Genomic DNA, 7,849 nt, shown 5'->3' with positions numbered 1-7,849 from the left:
GAGGTGAATTCAAGACTACCCGCCTTTGAGTCGGTGTGCTGACACTTAACAGCCAGGGTCGCATTGGTAACACGGGCACTCGGGCAATGCCCGAGGGGTCGGTGTCCATTTCCACCTGTGGGCTGCTTTTTTGAGCAGTCTGGGGGCCGATTTGGGCGGTTACTGCATTGTTCGGATACCACAAGCGGCCCAGTGGGGCCCTGAATGGCCTTTCTGGAGGCAGATGGGCATCCATTACCTCCCTTTTATCAACGAGCAGAAGTGTCACTCGCTTTCTCTTGTTGAGCCGGCTCATTAATGTATGCCATTAATGTATACTGAGCCGGCCCATTAATGTATGCATATAGAGCAGGGGCAGGGGGCCTGAACATAAGTGGCCTCACTTGTTTTCAGGTGTGTTTCACCAGTGTAAACTAATCAGTGCATTCTTTTAACGCCCCCCCCCCCCTTTTTTTAAAAAAAAATTCGCCCAAGCAGTGTTTTGTGGAAAGACACTATGCAAATGTGGGCCACTTTTTTTTAGCGTCCCCGGGTCGATTTTTAATCCCAATCCAACCCTGTTACCCGCACTGGCCATGAACTTTGGAGCAGCACTTGAGGCACCGGCACTCTTTCCTTTACGAATTAAGTGAGTCACTCTGGGCCTGATATAGAGGAGGTGGCAATGGGAAATCCTACTATTTCGTTGGGAAGTGCTAAATCTAACTGAGAATCCACCAGAGGAATTTAATCCACCAGAAACCTAGTTTGGAGGAGAAAATTGCACCAGTGTTTTATGTTCCTGAATTAGCACTTTCTCCAGGAATCTGAGAATATTCTATTACCACCCAAATCTAAATCAGGCCCAAAGCCTTTGGTGCGCGTGACGTTGCTACACCCAAGTTTACATTTTGCAGGGCTGGTTTTGGGTGCAGTGATAGTGAGGTGCAAATAGCGGACCCAGGGGCGTCGGTGCACAAGGCTGCAGACCCGGGCATCACCTATTGAGATAGTAGGTCATAGCTGCGGGCTGCAGCCAGGCAGGGCACGCGCCGTCTGCTGCCGCTGGCACTGCCGTGGGCACCCAGACAGCCGGGCACACGCTCCTCGAGGCTGTCTGTCCAGGCGCCCCGGGCTAGCACGGGTTACAGCACTTGGACAGTAAGGGGCGGGCCCGAGGGCTGGGATTGGTGGGAAGTTTGTAGCGGGGCGGGGGCTCGCCCGCGCCGCTCTGGTCCCCAGCATCACACAAAGCCTGCGGGTAAAGTGTTGCCTGCCGCCCGGGACTGAGTGCCGCAGCCCCTCGGTCTACCCCCGACCCAGTGCAGCCCCGCGGAGGAGCCCCGCAGCAGAACGAGTCCCGCAGCCCGCGCTCAGGACACCCCACCGGCACACACTCCTTCAGCCCCCGAGCCCAGCGCAGGCCGGTGCGCGGAGCAGCCTCCTGTCCGGCCGGCCGTGGCTGCCTGTGGACCCCGCTGTCGGCGCGGAGGCAGTGCCGCCGCCCCGGGGAGGCCGAGCCGCAGGGGAGGCACCCGGGGCCGGGGTCCGTGCAGCCCTCGCAGGTAGCCGCCCATTGGATTTACCGCCCCCGCAATGGCCCAGTGAGGGATCTCAGGACCGAGCCTACACTGCACAAGGTGAGTCTGCCTGGAGCAGGGGTGCGCTGCGATCCGAGCACGATCGATGCTCACTTCACTGAAGGCGGTGGATCTGACGCTGCCGGGTTGGGCATTACTGGTGACTTCTGCCCTTGGGCAGTGCTCGCTTGTGCAAGCAGTGGATCTGATGGTGACGGGCAGTGTATTACTGGTGACTTCAACCCTCAGGGCAGTGCTCGCTTGTGCTAGCAGTGGTTCTTGCACTGTCAGGCAGGGCATTACTGGTGACTTCAGCCCTTGTGGCAGTGCTCGCTTGTGGTAGCAGTGGGTCTGGCGCTGCCGGGCAGTGCATTACTTGTGACTTCAGCCCTTGTGGCAGTGCTCGCTTGTGCAAAGAGTGGTTCTGGTGCTGTCGGGCAGGGCATTACTTGTGACTTCTGTCTGCTCTGGGGCAGTGCTCGCTTGTGCAAAGAGTGGTTCTGGTGCTGTCGGGCAGGGCATTACTGGTGACTTCTGTCTGCTCTGGGGCAGTGCTCGCTTGTGCAAAGAGTGGTTCTGGTGCTGTCAGGCAGGGCATTACTGGTGACTTCTGTCTGCTCTGGGGCAGTGCTCGCTTGTACAAAGAGTGGTTCTGGTGCTGTCAGGCAGGGCATTACTGGTGACTTCTGCCTTCAGGGCAGTGCTCGCTTGTGCAAAGAGTGGTTCTGGTGCTGTCGGGCAGGGCATTACTGGTGACTTCTGTCTGCTCAGGGGCAGTGCTCGCTGGTGCAAAGAGTGGTTCTGGCCCTGCAGGGTTGGGCATTACTGGTGACTTCTGCCCTCAGGGCAGTGCTCGCTTGTGCAAAGAGTGGTTCTGGTGCTGTCGGGCAGGGCATTACTGGTGACTTCTGTCTGCTCTGGGGCAGTGCTCGCTTGTGCAAAGAGTGGTTCTGGTGCTGTCGGGCAGGGCATTACTGGTGACTTCTGTCTGCTCTGGGGCAGTGCTCGCTTGTGCAAAGAGTGGTTCTGGTGCTGTCGGGCAGGGCATTACTGGTGACTTCTGTCTGCTCTGGGGCAGTGCTCGCTTGTGCAAAGAGTGGTTTGGTGCTGTCAGGCAGGGCATTACTGGTGACTTCTGTCTGCTCTGGGCAGTGCTCGCTTGTGCAAAGAGTGGTTCTGGTGCTGTCGTGCAGGGCATTACTGGTGACTTCTGCCCTCAGGGCAGTGCTCGCTTGTGCAAGCAGTGGGTCTGGCGCTGCCGGGCAGTGCATTACTGGTGACTTCAGCCCTTGTGGCAGTGCTCGCTTGTGCTAGAAGTGGTTCTGGCACTGTCAGGCAGGGCATTACTGGTGACTTCTGTCTGCTCTGGGGCAGTGCTCGCTTGTGCAAAGAGTGGTTCTGGTGCTGTCGGGCAGGGCATTACTAGTGACTTCTGTCTGCTCTGGGGCAGTGCTCGCTTGTGCAAAGAGTGGTTCTGGTGCTGTCGTGCAGGGCATTACTGGTGACTGCTGTCTGCTCTGGGCAGTGCTCGCTTGTGCAAAGAGTGGTTCTGGTGCTGTCGGGCAGGGCATTACTGGTGTTTTCTGTCTGCTCTGGGGCAGTGCTCGCTTGTGCAAAGAGTGGTTCTGGTGCTGTCGGGCAGGGCATTACTGGTGACTTCTGTCTGCTCTAGGCCTGGGGCAGTGCTCGCTTGTGCAAAGAGTGGTTCTGGTGTTGTCGGGCAGGGCATTACTGGTGACTTCTGTCTGCTCTGGGGCAGTGCTCGCTTGTGCAAAGAGTGGTTCTGGTGCTGTCAGGCAGGGCATTACTGGTGACTTCTGCCCTCAGGGCAGTGCTCGCTTGTACAAAGAGTGGTTCTGGTGCTGTCAGGCAGGGCATTACTGGTGACTTCTGCCTTCAGGGCAGTGCTCGCTTGTGCAAAGAGTGGTTCTGGTGCTGTCGGGCAGGGCATTACTGGTGACTTCTGTCTGCTCTGGGGCAGTGCTCGCTTGTGCAAAGAGTGGTTCTGGTGCTGTCGGGCAGGGCATTACTGGTGACTTCTGTCTGCTCTGGGGCAGTGCTCGCTTGTGCAAAGAGTGGTTCTGGTGCTGTCAGGCAGGGCATTACTGGTGACTTCTGTCTGCTCTGGGGCAGTGCTCGCTTGTGCAAAGAGTGGTTCTGGCACTGTCGGGCAGGGCATTACTGGTGACTTCTGTCTGCTCTGGGGCAGTGCTCGCTTGTGCAAAGAGTGGTTCTGGTGCTGTCGGGCAGGGCATTACTGGTGACTTCTGTCTGCTCTGGGGCAGTGCTCGCTGGTGCAAAGAGTGGTTCTGGCGCTGCAGGGTTGGGCATTACTGGTGACTTCTGTCTGCTCTGGGGCAGTGCTCGCTTGTGCAAAGAGTGGTTCTGGTGCTGTCGGGCAGGGCATTACTGGTGACTTCTGTCTGCTCTGGGGCAGTGCTCGCTGGTGCAAAGAGTGGTTCTGGCCCTGCAGGGTTGGGCATTACTGGTGACTTCTGCCCTCAGGGCAGTGCTCGCTGGTGCAAAGAGTGGTTCTGGTGCTGTCGGGCAGGGCATTACTGGTGACTTCTGTCTGCTCTAGGCCTGGGGCAGTGCTCGCTTGTGCAAAGAGTGGTTCTGGTGCTGTCGGGCAGGGCATTACTGGTGACTTCTGTCTGCTCTGGGGCAGTGCTCGCTGGTGCAAAGAGTGGTTCTGGTGCTGTCGGGCAGGGCATTACTGGTGACTTCTGTCTGCTCTAGGCCTGGGGCAGTGCTCGCTTGTGCAAAGAGTGGTTCTGGTGCTGTCGGGCAGGGCATTATTACTGGTGACTTCTGTCTGCTCTGGGGCAGTGCTCGTTTGTGCAAAGAGTGGTTCTGGTGCTGTCGGGCAGGGCATTACTAGTGACTTCTGTCTGCTCTGGGGCAGTGCTCGCTTGTGCAAAGAGTGGTTCTGGTGCTGTCGGGCAGGGCATTACTGGTGACTTCTGTCTGCTCTGGGGCAGTGCTCGCTGGTGCAAAGAGTGGTTCTGGCCCTGCAGGGTTGGGCATTACTGGTGACTTCTGCCCTCAGGGCAGTGCTCGCTGGTGCAAAGAGTGGTTCTGGTGCTGTCGGGCAGGGCATTACTGGTGACTTCTGTCTGCTCTAGGCCTGGGGCAGTGCTCGCTTGTGCAAAGAGTGGTTCTGGTGCTGTCGGGCAGGGCATTACTGGTGACTTCTGTCTGCTCTGGGCAGTGCTCGCTTGTGCAAAGAGTGGTTCTGGTGCTGTCAGACAGGGCATTACTGGTGACTTCTGTCTGCTCTGGGCAGTGCTTGCTTGTGCAAAGAGTGGTTCTGGTGCTGTCGGGCAGGGCATTACTGGTGACTTCTGTCTGCTCTAGGCCTGGGGCAGTGCTCGCTTGTGCAAAGAGTGGTTCTGGTGCTGTCGGGCAGGGCATTACTGGTGACTTCTGTCTGCTCTAGGCCTGGGGCAGTGCTCGCTTGTGCAAAGAGTGGTTCTGGTGCTGTCGGGCAGGGCATTACTGGTGACTTGCGTTGCGAGTGATTTCTCCCAGTGGCTGTGCGTTAGGTGGCTTCCCCACGTGCAATGAACTTTTAGTCGGTTCAGTACGTGTGGTGGCTGCTTTTCTCCGACCTACGCATTTTTGGTCGTTTTTCTCTACTAATAGCGCATCTGAGTCTGTTTTGGAGGCAGACAGTGGCTCTTATAGCTGTTTATAGTTACTGCACCGAGTAGCTTGTTTTATAGCCAAAACGGTGGCTTTTGGTGTCTTTATAGTCCATGCACTGAACATGCCTTTGTTTTATAGTTACAGTAATGGATTTATATTGGTGTTTTAAATACCTGCAGCGGTGTATCAATGGGTGGTTTGTAGCACGCCAGCGAGTCTGCCTATTTGTGTTTGTAGCTGTGGCTATGTTGGTGTTTTTAGAGACACAACAGTGCTTCTGGCATCATTAACAGCAGTTCGTCTCTTGGTTTTTAGCTGCAGCAGAGGATCATTCATTACCTTGTAGTAGTTCCAATGGTAGGTATGTTGTTGTGTTTGTAGGCACAGGAGTGGGAGTTGGTCTTTCTGTGGGTATATGGCTCTTTTATAGTTACAGCAATGGTTCGTTTAGTGGTCATGTGATATTGGCATGCACTGCGTGTCCTCCTCATGGTGTTCATATGTCTAGTTGTGATTATACGTGTTCCACTGTGCTTGATCTGTTGGTCTGTCCTTCCCTGCAAGTGTTGATTAGTGTTGTGTACTTCTGCAGTTGATGTACAGCTCCTGTAGGGGTGAGTGTGTTTATTGGTCCGGTTATTGCATCCAGTGGATTTATTGCTGTAGTTCTCCTATTGTATTACAGTTGCTTGATTGGGCCTACTTGTGTTTTTATAACAACAGTGCCGCTGTTTTTCAGGCTGCTGCTGTTTTGTATGTACCTGGGTTTCAGGTAAGGTTCTGTAATGGTAATATTTTTCTCCCCAATTTTGGAGATGGGAGTTCAAAGATTTTTCTGGCAGTAACAAACGCAGGCTGATCCACCGATTGAAGTATTTTTTTTACAATACTTTCTCACGGTAATAATTATTTGCAGCCCATGGTTTTTGCAGGTTGAAATTCACGTGAGTGAAACGTTGTCGTTTCTCCTCAGAACCATTCTTCATCTCCGTTAGCAACAACAGCGGGGCACTTGTTGTGCAAATGCGGCTGTGGGCACGTGACTGACGCAGTATTGGTGGAAGCTTGGTTGAGTTTGGTATCCGATACTCCCTTTTTCTGGTTGGGTTATTTTTCCAGTTATAGGATGTAGACTGCATATGGCGCTTGCTGTGGAGCTTCTGGGGTGTCTTTTTTCTTTAGATGATCTATTTGTATTTTACTAGCTGCGAGTCTCTGGTGTTTTTATAACTATGGCTGTGGAGCTGTTGTTATTTTGTGGAGCTGTAGATCTGTTGGTGATTTGTGAAGCTCTAGCGGTAGATCTGCTGTGGTTTTTCTCGAATCAGCAGAGAGTTTATTAATGTGCTTTTATTTTATAGCTGCAACAGTGGATAGATCATGTTTGTGGCTGCAGCAGTCAGGTTTATTTTTAATAACTGAATTAGTGATGATGCATGGTATTTTATACTTGCAGCTTGGACGTATTGGTATTTCTAAAGTTGTGGTGCTGTGTGTTCTGTAGCTGTCGCAGTGTCTTGTTATTTCATGGCTGCAGCGGTGTTTTTGTGTTTGCTTGTATTGCTGTGGCATGTTTGATGTTTTTATGACCAGTTCAGAGGATTGATTCTTCGGTTTTACAGTCAGGTTACAGGTTCTTTTTGAATGTTTACAGCCATCACTTTGTATGAATGAATGAATGCTCGTGGCAATCGCAGAGGGTGAACTTGCGCTCCTAGGTCGTGGCAGCGAGTGAATGTATGCTCCTGCCGGCGTGGTTATGTGTTTGTAGAGGGTGAATGTGTGCTTCTCCCGGCGGAGTTGTGTGTTTGTAGAGGGTGAACGTGTGCTCTTGTCGTTGTGGTTGTGTTTGTATAGGGTGAATGTGTGCTCTGACCGGTGTGGTTATGTTTGTAGAGGGTGAATGTGTGCTTCTCCAGGCGGAGTTATGTGTTTGTAAAGGGTGAATGTGTGCTCTTATCGTCGTGGTTATGTGTTTGTAGAGGGTGAACGTGTGCTCTGACCGGTGTGGTTATGTGTTTGTAGAGGGTGAACGTGTGTGCTCTTATCGTCATGGTGTTGTTACTACGTAGGTGACTAATGTGCCCTTACAGTCGTGGCACTGGGTAAATATGTGCCCTTACGGTCGTGGCAGTGGGTGAATGTGTGTCTTTGATGTAGTGTGTATCTTTGCATTTATTGTTGTGTGTTATCTACACTCGTACTGGGCAGCGAGTCTGTATGTCTTTTTCCCAACCGCGATGTGACTATGTGCGTGTTATTCCCAGGTTGTTTATCAGCTGTTGTGTTTCCTTCCAGCACACTGAACCCCTTTTACCTTGGATGAAACCCACCCCCTTGAGGTGTGGGGGGTCTCAGGGAGTTTGCTTGGTTATGCCCCACCTCTCAGTATTCTGTAAGCTGCGTTCTCATACACATTAGCCATGAATAACTAGCTGTGTGACCCCCAGGGCCGCCTGTACATCCCACGACAACTCACAACTCTTCTCCTTCGGAAGTGCCCTGGAGGACACCAGCCGCCCGCGGGTCCTCCTGTCGGTGACCCGACACCGGCCGCCCGCGGGTCCTCCTGTCGGTGACCCGCGATCTGGTCCTAGGACCGCCTAAGATAGGTGAACCTCGGAGCTGTCCCTGGTATATCT

General features: G+C 53.5%; 1 protein-coding gene across 1 annotated transcript in view; it reads left to right on the top strand.

Moving 5' to 3' along the window:
- The first annotated feature begins 1,223 nt into the window (after positions 1-1,223).
- FGFRL1 (fibroblast growth factor receptor like 1) overlaps positions 1,224-7,849 on the top strand; it is a 352,764-nt gene continuing 346,138 nt past the window's right edge. Inside the window, exon 1 of the mRNA XM_085642607.1 lies at positions 1,224-1,619. The gene's annotated coding sequence lies outside the window, so the exon portion shown is untranslated. The remainder of the gene's footprint in view (positions 1,620-7,849) is intronic.

This window comes from Triturus cristatus, chromosome 2_2, assembly GCF_964204655.1.
Source record: "Triturus cristatus chromosome 2_2, aTriCri1.1, whole genome shotgun sequence".
Classification (NCBI taxonomy): Eukaryota; Metazoa; Chordata; class Amphibia; order Caudata; family Salamandridae; genus Triturus; species Triturus cristatus.
Note: the sequence above shows the minus strand (reverse complement) of the source record. Positions and strands in the feature narration are given on the sequence as shown.